This window comes from Numida meleagris, chromosome 13 (assembly GCF_002078875.1).
Source record: "Numida meleagris isolate 19003 breed g44 Domestic line chromosome 13, NumMel1.0, whole genome shotgun sequence".
In the NCBI taxonomy this organism is placed as follows: domain Eukaryota; kingdom Metazoa; phylum Chordata; class Aves; order Galliformes; family Numididae; genus Numida; species Numida meleagris.
Genome location: NC_034421.1, coordinates 617,464 through 633,096, shown reverse-complemented (window position 1 = coordinate 633,096; position 15,633 = coordinate 617,464). Strand labels below are relative to the sequence as shown.

Genomic DNA, 15,633 nt, shown 5'->3' with positions numbered 1-15,633 from the left:
TACAGAAGGGATTTTGTATGAAGGAACACTGTGTTCCTCCCCGGAGGAACACTGGATTCCGCAAAATTCTGAAGAACTGCAAAGAAGATTCTTGTCTTCACAGTCCTGGTCACCAGAGCACAGCAGCAGACAAACCCTACAAACACTGCTGAGATTGGGAATTATATGTGCAGGTGAGTACGAAGAGATGCTTTTTTTTCCTAATAGGTATGAAAATACCAGACCTCTCTGTTTGGAGTCAAGAATCTTTATTTTCTCTTTTGATAGGAATTCAAAATTTTGAGTTGTGCCATTGGCTTTTTGTGAATTTTGAGCAAAAGGGTTATTTCTGTGTAATCACTAACAAATCAAATTAGAAATGCTAAACTCATAGGAAAACTGCAATAGTAAGTTAAATCAAAATAGAGCCATGAAGCTAATCAATAGCGTGGCTAAATGTTTCCTAGTTCCTAGCCTTCTGGTGATGGTTTTTCTTCCAGCTCCCATCTTTTTTGTTTAGACCAGGAACTTTTTTTTTATCAGAAAGGGATTTCATTTCACTCGGTCTTGCAGAGTGTTTGCATGTTGGAGCCCTGCTTTCCTGATTGTGGAATGCTGAAGAAAAGTAAGGTCGTAAAGTAAAAAATAGAAACAAAAAACCCAACAGGCTACATGGAAAGCATCTGCAGTTTAAGCACTGTGATATCACATGCACAAAGTAAACACAAGAAAACAATATGCTTGTTCACTTTTTCCTTAGGTGATGAGTGGACTGGCATCCTGGCTGTACCCAAGACGAGCCTATTTATTTAATGTGTGTATTTGTTGGCAACTTTGGTGGGAAAGGTTGTTTGATAAACTTTTTTTGAAAATGACTCTGTCTTCTCAAATTGGTGCTCTGAAAACCAGTTTCTTTGTACCCCAATAAAGGGCCTTTCATTTCATTGCACACTTAGACATCTGTCTCTGCCTCGATGTTTGTATGGATTGAATTGAGAAATATTGATGTATTTCTAAGTGCTGTCAAAAGAAGGCATCTTGTTGATTTCTTTATTCTAGGTTTTCTGTTAAGATCATCCTTCCCCCCTTCCCCTCACTCTGTTAACACTGGCTTTTAGTGCTTGTTTGGTTATATTCTTACTGTGTTGTAAGTATAAGGATATTCTTCTAGAGTACAAGACTACAATACTCTGTGTTGTAAATACAAGAAAATTCTTCTTGAACTTGGTTGTATATTCATCCTAATGACACCAGCTTAGCACACATTCTTATTACAGTATTTCTCTAGACATTTTCTTTTCATTAGTAAAAGGTCTGAGTTCTTTGAATTCTTGCTACAAAAATAATTGATAAAGTGGCCTCTGCACAAAGGAAAACATATCTATGAGAATATAGTTTATTCCTCTTGCTTAGTGTTGCTGTAGGTTTTAGACAAACCTTTTTCAGATAAAATGAGATGCTCTTTTGCCTATTTTCCCTGTTATTTTCTCTTGATAATGATGCAATTATTTATCACCTTACATTCCTGAAACAATAAATATGGTATGAGTAAAAATATAATCCACAATATATTTAGAGTATTACTTCAAAACAAGAGATAGAGGGACAAAGCTTGTTCTGTTACAGTCTGATTGACTTTTCCTAAAGAGATTTCAGATTTCACAAAATGTTTGAACAAGAATATTGCACAAATATTTGTGCTTATCAAATTACAGTTATGTATGTATTTGCTTGAAGATATTATTTTTCCATAATAATGTCATGAGATGCCATTGTAAAAATCCACTAATAGATAACACAGGATGTTTAAACATTTTATAAGTCCAGTCAAAGTGGAATTGAGTCTGCAAGGCTTGCATATAATTCTGTTCTAGATTACAATTTGACACCAGACTGCAGGGTGTGGTGATACAGCAGAGGGATGGGATGCCATCCTAAGAGACCTAGACAGGCTGAGCAGTGGGCCCAGCTGAACCTCATGAGGTTCACAAATCCAAATGCAAGATCTTGCACCTGGGTCAAGGCAACCCCCACTGCCAATACAAGCTGGCAGATGAAAGGATTGAGTGCAGCCCTGCCAAAAAAGACCTGGGGGTAATTGTGGATGGGAAGCTGGGCACGAGCCAGCAATGTGCCCTTGCAGCCCAGAAAGCCAACCGTATCCTGGGCTGCATCCAAAGCAGCATGGCCAGCAGGGCAAGAGAGGTGATCCTGCCCCTCTGCTCTGCACTGGTGAGACCTCACCTGGAGCAATGCGTCCAGATGGGGAGTGCTCAGTACAGGAGAGACACGGAGCTGTTGGAGTGCATCCTGGGAAGGACCACAAAAATGATCCATGGAATGGAACACCTCTCCTATGAGGACAGGCTGAGAGAGCTGGAGCCGTTCAGCCTGGAGAAGAGAAGGCTGCGAGGTGACCTGAGGGCGGCCTGTCAGTATCTAAAGGGGAGCTACGGGAAAGAAGGGGACAGACTCTTTAGCAGGGTCTGTGGTGACAGAAGAAGGGGAAACGGCCTCAAGCTGAAAGAGGGTAGGTTTAGGTTGGGTATATGGAGGGTGGTGAGGCACTGGAACAGGTTGCCCAGAGATGTGGTTGTTGCCCTGTCCCTGGAGACTTTCAGGGCAAGGCTGGGTCAGGCCCTGGGCAGCCTGATGGAGCTGCAGTGTCCCTGTGCATTGCAGGGGAGTTGGACTAGATGGCCCTCAGAGGTCCCTTCGAACACTAAGGATTCTGTGATTCTATGATTTTAAGGAAGGGCGTTGATCTGCTATTTTGCTCTAATTCTGTGGGCGCACTTGGATTTGCACAGATAGTTAATGTTTAGTAAAGTGGGTATGTATTTGAAACACATCATTTTCGAAGAAACTCTGTAAAGCAAACAAAGGCGATGACAGAGCCTTTATTTGAGATACAGGTGCTATAGAACAAGATATCAAAGAAAGAGGAATTAAAACATGCCTCCCAGCAACAGTTTGGAAAAAAGGGTGAGCTGAGGAATGCAGCCTCCTCCGGTTTGAACTCTGGCATGCTGGAAAAGGATTGGGGGCAAACCGGCCAGGCTCTGAGTGCATACGCGTTCCGGAAGTGCAGCCGGAAGTACCACTGAGGGGAGGGAGAGGGAGGACGGATCGGGGCTCCCCTGCTCCAGGCACTCAGGTGCTCACGTACTGGTTCAGGCTGTGACCTGGCAATTCCACTGCAAACTCTCCTAGCAATATTTATTTAGAGCGCTCTGTGGCTGGTGCCAGATTGCTTTTTGTAGAACTACCCCAAAGGAGCTACCAGCTCCAGCTGCTTCAAGCTGCTGCTTTTTGAAGTGACCACATCTGCCAGTCCACCAGCGGTTTTATCTGTGAATTATCTTGAGACTGTTCACAGCAAAATTGCCGTCATCAGTTGGCTCTAGATAGCCTTTGAGGGCCCTTCCAACCTAACCCATTCCTTTGCTTTGAAGAGAGGCTGAGGCAGCCTGGAGAAGAGAAGGCTCCAGGGAGACCTCATTGCGACCTTCCAGTACATGAGCTTATAAGGAGCAAGGAGACTGACTTTTTAATCACTCTGATGGTGATAGGACGAGGCAAAATGGCTTTAAACTAAAAGAGGGGTGACTTAGGTTAGATGTTGTGGGGGGGAATTATGAGCATGGTGAGGTGCTGGCACAGGCTCCCCAGAGAAGCTGTGGATGCCCCAGCCCTGGAGGCGTTCAAGGCCAGGTTGGATGGGCCCTAGGCAGCCTGATGTGGTGGGGGCAGCCCTGCCCATGGCAAGGGGGGTTGGAACTAGATGATCTTTGAGATCCTTTCCAACCCAAGCCATTCTATTACTCTATGGTATCATCTATGCCTTCTTGTACGGCTGGTTTTTTACTTGCTTTGATGCTCTCCATAGAATTACTGAATAATTCCTGTTTGCATCCATTCTTTATAGCCAGTATTCAAAATGCAAAATTGTCAGCCAGATTAATAAGATGCACAGATCTTGCGATATGTTACCGTCTTCTATTTAAATAAGTTGCTTTTAGAAGTTTGCCTAAGAAGAATAAAATGCCAGGAGACTCTTGTGACAACATGATAACAGTAATTAAATTTTGCATTAATTGTGATCCAGTAGCAATGCTAAGTACTAATATAAAAATGCATTATCAGTGAATATACTTTACTTTTGCAACCAGTAAATCTAGACATTCAGAAAATAAATTCTCCCATACCTGCTTTGATCAGAAACATTTGATTTTTAGTATCAGTCTGTGTCTACCAAATGCATCATTTACCTTGTGTCTGGAAAGACTTGTAATTTTTGCCTGTTCTGAACAAATGGGAATTATTTGCAACTCCAGGCTTGAAAAGTATATGGAAATGTTCTCAGTCATGTTTACTCAAATTGATATTAATAGGATAGACTGGATATTAATGGGATAGAGCAAAGTCAGCCTTACTCAGCATAAAGTTACAGTGTTTTGTAGTGGATTATAAAGGATCAGATTGAAAAAGGGCCCAGGCTTTCTCAGACTGGAATACAAAAGCACTTCAACCTTGAATATTTTTCTATCCAGGTGCTGAATTTCATCATAACTTGTGAGGCATCTAATCCACTTCCAATTTCCAGTGTAGGCTGATGTGGGTGTTACAGAAGTCTTCAGAGATATGTGTGTAGCTCCCTTGTTATTCACAGGAGAGGTTTGTCCCTGCACCTGTACAAGGTGGTTGTTCAGGGATGGTATAGACTGGACATACTGAACCTAGTGAGATTTTGATCTCGAAATAGCACCTGTCAGCCTGTGTAGTAGCCACAGAGTTTAACAACCAAGTCTGATAGGCAGATTTGACGTCTGCTCCTGTGTTGAATCACTGCTACTTGAGAAGTACCTTTGGTTCTTATTTGTTCCTGCAAATATGAATAGAATTCACTCATTTAAAAACAGGCTGGTTGGGAGTAGGTACTGTAAAGGACAAAGGGTTATTCACGTTTGATTTTCCTCATCCAATCCTTTCCCACCTCCTCTAGAATATGGACTACTTTTCTGTGATATTGGTTAAACCAGTTACAACACCATGAAGACGTAGCCCTAGGTAAACTATTTTGTAACCATAGACTGAAATGGGCAATTTCAAGTCCAATTTTCCTTGCTTTGAATACTGAGGAGAATGAGAGAGAACTACTTTATTTATTTGTTTGTTTGTTTGTTTGTTTGCAGAAAGGAAAACTCTCTTCCTGGCAAGATTTCTGACTTCCAGAAGTATGCATCCATTGGAGAACTGAAGGTGATTCTTGCCATGCACACTGGTATGTTGCTCTGTTAAGTTCCTGTTCAGCTATCTGGGGCCATAGAGATGGTAGCAAGCACACTGAAGCCTGCAATAATAGAACAACCCAACAAACTGCTGGTGACGCCTTTCAGTTCTTAGAACAAATTTGAAGATAAAATCTTGAAAAAAACTATTTTTGTAAATGGCATGTTTTCGTAGCAGAAAACTGAAATATAAAAATAATAACTGAAAACCAAACACACACTTGCTCACACACTCACTCTCTCATTTAAAGTTTTGGATTTGGGGATAAGGGTTTCCAGTTATGATTTTGACCCTTCCACACTTGATTACTCCAACATCACTTTGGCACCAACTACTATAATGGACCTGAGCTTTAGGGAACAAAGTTAATTCCAAACCTTAATCTCTGTGGTAGAAATTGAATACAAACATTATTTGGTTTACTCCATTAAAGTGTGGTACAGTCATTGACAAGATCTAGCTTCTCCAAATATCTGCTTGAAAAGCTGTGCCGGGGAGTTAATGCCTTCCCAGTGCTGCTGTTTCATGACAGCAGCCTGACCCCAGAATACTCTGACTCCATCCGCATTGTGCAGTTGGGAGCTGGCAGGGACTGGCTAAGTGGGGAGGAGGAGAGCTGGAACAGCTGAAGCATATGAAATTTGTTTTGAAAGATCAGTTGTTTGGGCATCCTGTTCAGTCAGTTTCATGTGCCAGGCATCCTCTTGAAGTTTTTTTTTTTAGCTTTTAAGAGCATGTGGAAGGCTTGTAATAGTTTCCGATTTTTCCTGTATCTGTAAAACTCCAGTGTCACAATGCCAAAGGTTGCAGAGTGCTGAAGGACATGGGAGACAAACAGAAAGCTAAGTAACAATGGAACCTAGAGAAAAAACTTCTTATCCATATCTTTACTGCTTCTTGAATTTCATTCCACTGGTATCTGAGAGTTTGCTGTGCTGAAACTACAGAAGTACCCATGTATCAGGATGCTCGTTATACCTGAAGCAGATTAGGGTAGCTATCTAAGGATGCTTCCTTGCACCTCTGAAGGGTGGATTTGTTGTATCAGTGTGACTCAGCCACAGCAATGATACATTACAAAATTAAAGTAATTTAAGTCAGTGGGAATATATACATAAATATATCTCTAAGAGACTGCTAGAAAGATAAGTGTCAAGCAGTTCAGTTCCTATTTTGGAGCATAGACTGAGTGGGAAAAAAAGAATTGGGAGAAAAAATGTTTTTTTGAGGGCATTTTGTAAAAAGGCAAAATCCAGGAAAACGAGACTGGGGAGGAAGAGGCTGTGTGTTTTACAGGCCTGTAAACTTTGGATGACACCTCTGCTTTAATCTTAAATAAGCCTTTGCTTTCCATTCAGTCTGCATCCTCCAAAAAGCCCTTTGTGTTGAGTACTATCTTCTCTGTAGATTAGGTAAGTATGTTTTTCTGACTGCTTTGTGCCTGTGCTTCTATCCTACGAGATACTGAACATCTGCAGATTACTGATGGTATTACATTTTTAGAACGAAAGATCTAGCTCCTCCATCTCAAAACAAGTACTGCTTGAAATACCAGTGTGATTTTTTTTCTGCTAGCCCAAGGGATCAGTAAACATATCTTCTCTCATATGGAAACCCAGATAACTGGGCATGCTTTACTCATTTACATTTTTATAAAGTCCTTCAGTCTTTTGTTTATAGACTGTTTACAGGAATGAGACACACAATGACATTATTTCTCTGTTTTATTCTAATTAATCAAGAGCAATATAAGAAGTGCACAAAAAACCCCATGTAACTGGAAGCTTGCAATAGCAGATGTTATCTGAAGAAATAAAGTACTGACTATCCTGCAGTATGACATGGAATCAAAACACACATAATGATTTTTAAATATATCTTTTCTGTCAATTGTCAAGGTGAAAAGTGTTTTTTATTACAGCTGTGTTGTTTTCCCCCCGGTATATTAATATTCCCATCCTGGAATACACTTCTGTTATCAGACAGATCCATTGGCTTATATTTAGAAACTGTGAGACCAATAGAACAAAACCAGCTAGTCATAGTATGCTGTAGGGGAACTGATAGGTCATGGCCTGAACTGGTGATTGAGCACCAGGTGAAGGGGTATGGCTGGCCCAGGAAGCACAGGTGCAAACAATTTGCATGTGCTTCCCACCTTGACCCACCTTGGGTCCACCCCTCCTCCTGGGCTCATTTAAGGGCTAGCCTCCAAAAGGAGAACATCTCCTGGATAAAGGGTACCTCCTTAGAAGGAGTGTTCCACAGCTGGAGGCCCTCATCACCAGCTGGGTGAGGCAGCCTTTTTTCTTGTATATGACTATTGGTATTCCCAATGATACTTTGCCTGCTATTGTGAGGAACTTTTCAGAAGCAGTTTCACTGCATGGTAGGACATATGTATGCTATCTTTATTTTTAGCCTTTCTTATTTGAGTATATAAATATATTCCCTTTATATACATTTGTATTTTCCTTGTAGAAAGTCAGTCCTATAAGAATTTACTTGTTAATTCTATTGGTGGAGACTGAGATTGAGGGAATGGATGAAGAGAAACAAGAGTCAAAATAACCCCTGAGCTGAAGATGAAGGTTTTGAACATGAGACACAGGAAGAACACTTTTCTATGTGTTCAAATACCTTTGTGGGAACAGCAAGTGGGCTCTAATGAAGTCCACGGTGTGGTAGTTGATGAAGAACCTTGCTGATGACTTCTTTTTCTTTTAATTGATCACTGAAATGGAAGATAATAATGGCTGATTTCAAGTCTCCTGATAGACAGGTAATCAGTCAAATTGGGCCTATAGTGAAATAAATCTCTGAAAGAAAATGATAACTAAAACCCTAAATAGTTATAACTGCTGTGGAATGGAGTAAAAGGCTACTCAAATAACACCCCAGCTGTAGGCATTATGAACCATTTAACCAAATCTGAGGGTGGTTATTCCCAGTTTTCTCCTTATGCTTAGAGCTGTTGAAGTGTTGTGCTAATTTAAGACACTTCTGAAATAAAACATCTCAGGTTTTCAATGCACACAAATACATGTGTGTACATTCAGGTGAGGTTATCACCTGAAGGGGATTAGTGGTAGAGAACTGTGGAAGAAGTAGAAAGTTAAAATATTGCTTATCAAGGAAAACAGACCCCTGGCCAAACCTTTGCTAGCTGCACAGCTGTATCTCCTGTTGCTTTGGAGTGGGAATGGTAATAAGGGATGAGAATGTACTGAGGTGCTGGAAGCAGGGATGAGACCTGTGTGTGGGAGTCCAGGACTGAACATCGCGTGTGGAGGTTTTCTGCCTTTCTGCTTGAGTTAAATACCTGGGCAAGGTGAGAACTGTTCTAAATAGACACAAAACAACTGCTGATGTCTAATTCGTGAAAACCTAAAGCTCTTTATAGAAATTGGAAGGATTAAACCCATTATTTGCTACTGTAAAAGCAAAATAGTTGCTAAACAAATTCCCTCTCTAGGAGGTTCTGCTGGGATAATGCCTAACTCACATTCCTGCCCGTACCAAGGGGTGTGAGGAAGCAGATGTCGAATGGTACCATGGTGTGATGTATTGCCTCTGTCACACCATACGTTCAGAGTTTCAGGTGATGTACGAGTGGCCTGTAGATTCCAAGTTGCATTGTTGCAGTTTTGTGTAAGTAATGTGGTACTGGAGAGCAAAACTGTTGATCAAATAGAATGATCTAATTGAAATGAAAGGCATTTACAAAAAAAAATAAGTGCAATTAGGCTTGTCTTCTGAGGCACCTGCTTGCAAGATTTTTCTCGAGGAAGGTGATTCATTCTAATGAGGAATGCATGCTTCTCATGAACTTCAAATTTCAATTTCAACATCAGAAATTTATTGAATGAGATTATGATGAGAAGCCATAAGGTAGAGCCCACTGACTGGAGGGTAAAAGAGGACAGTATTTGACAGGAAAAAAAAAAAAAGAATATTTTTAAAAGAATTATGTGGTATAAAGGGAAAGAAAAATGAACAGCCTTCCCCTGAGAATGGGAAACAATCTATTTATTTCAAGAACTAAATTTATTCTTCTTTAAAGTGTATGGGATGGTCTGCCAAACAAATTATTTGGTAACAACACCCATTATGAAAGCACCGTAACTCTTTGCAGAAGTATTAGCTTTTCTCACTATCATTGATTCAGGAAATTGGAATAAATTTCTTTGCATATTAGCACATTATGTAGATGGATTTGGAAATGGCTCAAAGCTATTTACTATTTCATGCCCAAAATGAAGTTGTTCTCTCTGCTCAAAAAAGGAATTTAATTAATCTTTGATGGCTGAGAAGCAGGCAGCAAGTATGGTGTTGTTTTCAGAGCTCGGAACAAATCTGCTAAAGTCATGAGGCTGAGTAAATGAAGATATTCTGCCTGTGTGTATAATCTGTAGCGTATGTCTGTAGCAGATTAATGTACATACATATAAGTAGGTGTGCATACATACCTGAAGTCAGAAGGTTCAGGACATCCCCAAGGAAAGGGATCTGGTGTTTAGAAGAGTTATTTTTAAATAGGCTTTCCTAGCTGTCATTCGTTTAAAGAAAGAGAAAATGTTTGCACTTCCTTTTGTAAAATCTAGTTTATTGCTTCTCTTATTCAGGTTATCCATATATTTGCATTTAAGTTTTTATATTGCAGTATTGACTTAGGCACAAGTCCTACCATTCAGGTGTAAATCAAGAGTCACTAAATACCTTCTGCATCTCTATTAAAAGTAAAAATGAAGCTTTTGGGAGGGGGGCAACAGGCTGTTTTCAAATACTGTGAAGCTGTGCTTTGAATGTTTTTCTAGACCGCAACGTCACATGTGCGTACATCTATGTGTTTGCTCAAGTGAGCTGCTGAGTATTCTGTATTCCATGGTTAAAATTAAAAAAAATAAAAAAAAAATCACTGCTACTACAGGATATATACATTCTCTCATAGTATGATGTGGGATTCTTCAGAGCAATTTGAAAGACCAGAATTCAAACTGAAATACCCCTGTGATTCCATTCAAGATACTCATTAATTTTAGCACGGCTAATTTTGAGATGAAAAGTGAGATGAAAAACAAAGTGCAGAACATAAGACAGCTTAAATATAAACAGGGTGAGACCATGACTTCGGAATCCTCCAGTCAACTAAAGTGGTGCTTCCCTTGATGTACTTGCGGCTTATGAATGAAGCTTAACAATCGCCAGGAATTTCCACATCCAGTGGGACCACTATCTGTGTAGTGACAGAAGGATGATGCAAAATTGGGATAGCTGATAGTTGCTATACTTCTTAGAATGACAGAAGTCACTTTCCTGGATAGAAATGAGTGCTGCAGAGGCAGAAGGCAATGCAACTGCCCTTTATAACAGATGACAGATGAGTCAAGCTGCAGGTAGCTGTGATCCCCCGGCTGTGAGGGCTGAGGAATGGGATCTCCAGCAATGGGATTGTTACTGTGTCCAGTTTCATAAGGTTTTGCTAAAGGGGCTTATGGTGTGATGTATCTCTACCTCATCCCAACAAGTAAAACTCCGTAGGTGCTTTTGTTACCTGCTGGAGGATGATTGGCAGCTATAGAGCAGACAGCTGCTATCATTTGTCAGAACGGTTTGTTGAACTGTGTAAAAGCTGCTGCTATTCTGTCTTATAAATCTCAGCAATGCTGTTGAACAGATGTAGTTTCTGAATTGTATGAAGGCTGCTGAAGAGATAAGGATAGCTCAAAACTTTACAGAAAGGAAAAGTCCATTCCGAAGAGGGGCTACAAGGCTTGGGCTGATCATTGTTGAAGGTGTACCGCATCAACATCAAAGATTCTACAAAGTTCATAATTCGTATCACTTTCAGTAAGACCTATGTGTTAGTATGAGCAAGTTAACATTTGATTCTCATTCACTGTGACTAACAGTGTGTGATTGCTGCGATTACCTCAGTGGATTTAGCCTGTGCTGTGCTGGCTTTTGAGACAGCTCAGTGGACCTTCGGACAAGAGAGAAGTATATTGGTTTTGTTGTACTAGCCTACACTGGAAACAGCAGCTTCATTATACTGGCGAAGTAATTCTGCTGAAAATCTATAGAGGAGGTCCTTTACTGATGGTGGCTACTAACAGCACCTCTAAGTTATATTAGCTCTTTGTTTTGAATATTTGGAGACACTGTCACCTGTGCTAACAATTCTGAAGGAACTGCAATGAGCATCCATCAAGTAATGTGATTTGTCATTTTAAAGTACCCAGCTGTCTTAAGCTGACTTATTGCCTATTCTTTGCCACCATCCAGCATGATCCAGTACAGTGTAATGAGAACCATTGCTTTCTGGTAGCGGAAGGATGCAGCAGGTTCCTGCTGGTATGAAGAACTGAGGAATCTTTGCAGCTCTTCAATGAATTTTTCCACCAAGCAAATACAGGGGAGGGCATGATTTTTAATCACCCTTGTGCTGAACAGTAAATTTTGCTCAGCTCTGGTAATCTGACAGGCTTCTATGGAGCAGACCTCCTTGATAAGAGCAAGGGTAAAATAGTTCCTTGGAAAGTGTTCCCATAGCTTGTACATGAAATAACCCATACATATTCTTACCTCTAATGCTATGCTAATAATGAAAGTCAGTTGACTGCTAGACCAACTAGAAAATTAGAGAGGTAAGCAAACACACAGCATGGTAAATCTGTTGGAAGATGGCCTTGTTTCAATGGCTTTTTGTTATAGAGAAATGTATGGTACGATGCTTTAAAAAAAAAAAGAGCCTGAAGTGGGACAGCTTTACTTCAAACTGTGGCTGCGTGTACAGAAAAGGCTGCAAATTCGCTACCCTGAAAGAGCCTATCACTTCACAGCATATTTTTCCGTTAGCTTTGTGCTTGCCATTATTTTGGATAGATTGAAAAGATACCTGTTTTCTTTACTCACTGTAAGAACACAACCTGTAAGTAGGAAGCTCTCTTGTAGGAGTTTTTCCTCGATCATTTCCATATTGTCTCAAAAAGAAATTCTGAGCTTATTGAAAGGAGAGACATTCACCAGGAAAACTGGAATTAGCTATTCTCTCTCGATCTACAGTGAAATAGGAACAGCTGTTTAGAGCTAAGAGCTTTTTTGGGAGGGTGGGGAAAGAAGTGTGTCTCTGAATTATGTGCTCAGCAGGTTGGGCAAGACCTGGAGTTAGGTTCGCCGCAGCACAATTTTGCTGGACTTTTCCTGATGGAGAATCTGGTTCTATATGTTTACTGTCATGGCAGAAATTTATGTTATTAGTAATAGAAACTGAAAAGGCTCTGCAGCTGTGAGCATCTTGTTAGAACAGCATGGGAAAGCTGGACATGCACCCACAGGAATTTTTACTAAAATAGCTGTAAAATTACCAAAAGTAGATACTAATGGTTCTGCACATCTTCGTAGGCAGCGATGGGATGGGCATGGTTTGCTACAAACATTAGCGCTCAAGTTTGAACCGACATTCTGGATAAGAAATGATTCATGCCATATTTGCTAATAACTGTATTATGTAAATATGATCTGGGGCACTGAAGATGGATTGAAAATGGAAGCAAATAAATAACTTCGTATTTTTCTTTTTTACAGTGCAGCTAAGGCTCGAGATCTGCCATAAGTTTCATTTATCTGTCTTTTCTGTGTTGCTCTCAATTTTTTAGAGTCCTATTCAGGAGAGATTTCCTGCTGTGTCTTCCAATTGGGGAATGTATGTTATTCTTCAAATACCTATGTACTATTTTTCCTATTAACTCAGGCAGGTTTTTTTTTTTTTTTTGCACAGATATTTTTTTCTGATTTAATATTTTTTTTGGCCATTAGAGATAATTGCTGAAGGCACCATATCAGACAGAAAACATGCTGGAAGATTTGCCTGAGCAAAGGATTCAGAAGTGGAGTCAGTATAGTATTGTTTTTTTTTTTTTTGAGCAGCATAATACAGCAATGCTCAGATAAACTGATTTAGGAAAAAAATGATTTGACAAAATAATAAAAAATATGCTCAGCTTTGGTTCGGCTATGTAGGATTGGATTTTCTGAGATTTTTGTGGGATAGTAAAATCAGTTCTACTCTGGAGTGTTGCGCTTCTGGTACTTCTTGGTATTTCTCTGTAATTTGATTCTAAGGCCATGTCCTTGAAAATAGACTTTCCTCATATCTCGGCTTGCTGATTCTTCCCACTGTCAATCTCTTGTACCGTTTCTCTTTTGGAATTCAGGTTGTTATGTACATTTTTCTCTAAATGAATATCTACTACACTGAGTTTAAGACAGAAAATAGCATTTTTACATGGTGGAAAAATTTCAGAAATGAGTCCATCACTTTCATGTTTCCTATCTCTGTTTTGCTGATATGTGTACCAGCTTCATAAGCCTTATTTTTGTGGCAAGCTATTCCAGTCATGTAGAGGTAAAATATGAAGCTAATGAAGCTGGACAATACATTTCATTCAAGCGAAGTATTATCTGGCAAAATCATCACAGACTCCCTGGTGTCTGCTCTGTGCTGGCAGTGTGACACTGTCTCACCAGTGCCAGATGGTTGGTCCCTTGCAATCCACAGCCACTAGGCATGTGCTGCACAGCCACTTCCTTGCGCTGAGGGGTTTGTTCTACAGGACACGTCAGGGCCTGGGTGCTCTCACTAGTGCTTCGCTCTAGTGCTTTACCTCTACAGTTCCAAAATAGTTGTTAAAAGAGAGGCAATTCGAAGGGCAGAACTTCGTTCTCCACTTGTGTCTATGCCTGCCAATAGCTTCTTTCCTGTTGCAGCACAGTGAAAACTGGACAGCAAGTAGATTATACATTTATCAGCTGCCGTACACACTTGCTACAGGCAGCTGCGTGTTATTAGAAGGGCGGTTCTGCAGCTAGAAGAACACTTCAGGATGCTTAGCCTTATAATCTGCCTGTGACATGACTGACAGTGAGATGCGTGGAGCTGACCGGCCTTTTGGGAGGTGAAACCTGACATTGCCTACAGCAGATGTAATGAGAACCATTGTTTTCCAGTAGCAAATAAAATTCACAAAACCAGGGAGTAATAAGGAAAAGCTTGAAAACAACATTGTGAATTCCTTATAATAAAAAACTGTAATGGTTACTTTAATTTGGTTGAACACTGAACACCTAGCACCAGTCATAAGGAAGCTAAGGTTTGTTTTCTGTTCTTGTCACTCCTATAAAGAAGAAAGCAGAGTCATTGCATGGGGAAGACAATAGCTATGCTGTCTCAGTAAAGATTATCTCTTTGTCAGGGCAAATTTATTAAGCAGCAGAATATGCAACAGGCATGGAATCATAACAAACACTGAGGAACAGATATCCTTTCATCTCTCTGCAGTTGTGCAGAAGGAGGGCATTATTACCCTTTGTCGCTGCCTTTCCTTTTTTCCTGATCTCTGCATACTTCTGAAAGCACAGGTTTTCTGCACTGTGAATAAACACCATTTAAAGTAAGCAGTTAAATGATCATTGCAACTAAATATTTACATGTTGAAAGAACTGGTGAATTCATACCCCTCTCTTCCGGGGTTATAAGTTGCTTAAGTACCCTGAAGCCTACTAAAGGTAATGAGAAGATTCCTGTTGACTACTTGGCTTTTGAAATAAACTTTGACCACGCTTTGTATTTATATTTATTTTTATATTTATGGTTATCATGCATTAGGTCAGCAAACTTAACGGTAATACAAGTTGATTTTGCTTGCTGTTTTAGAGAAATTTAGGTTAATTATTATTTAATACTCTAGTCCATGGTGTGTTTAGAGCCATGTATAAAGGAGTCCTGTACCGATGCTGGTAGTAAATTTTACAGTACCAAAAGGGCCTCTTATATTATTAAGCGGATTGATATTTAAAACATATGACCTATGTTTGGTTGCATTTCTGTTGCATCTGGCTGGACCTTTCCATAAGAAGTTCCATCAAGCCCAAGAGCTTTTAATGTGCTATGGATGAGCTGCTGCAAGATCAAGGGACTCTGCAGGTGATGTGAATTCAAAGCCTGAATCACGCAATGAGCTGTGTACTTCATGGCACCTTCAGGCAGGTAGGCAGATGTGGGTTCTGTTTCAGTCCTGGCAGTATGCTTACTAGCAATAACAACAATACCGCAGACTCAGATATAAATCAGTGTGAGTAATAGGATTTCCAGGAAGGTAGGAACAGTCCACTCCATACACGATGCTTTCGCCTACAAATGGAAGTGTCTGACGGTGAGGCTGTGTAGCAAGAAATGTAGACGGGCGTGAGCCTCATAGAGTCATAAAGTCATGAGTGTTTGTAGTTCATACTTCGCAGCATGCTGCCGCCAACGACACAGTAGTTCAATATTTGAAAAATGATTTAATTTCTAGGAGTGGT

The 15,633-nt window shown here is 40.2% G+C and overlaps 1 long non-coding RNA gene across 16 annotated transcripts in view; it reads left to right on the top strand.

The window, feature by feature from the left end:
- LOC110405685 overlaps positions 1 to 15,633 on the top strand; it is a 382,975-nt gene that overhangs the window by 118,810 nt on the left and 248,532 nt on the right. For all 16 annotated transcript variants that reach the window (XR_002443065.1, XR_002443056.1, XR_002443060.1 and 13 more), the window contains exon 3: positions 5,175 to 5,263. This is a non-coding gene — a long non-coding RNA (uncharacterized LOC110405685). The remainder of the gene's footprint in view (positions 1 to 5,174; positions 5,264 to 15,633) is intronic.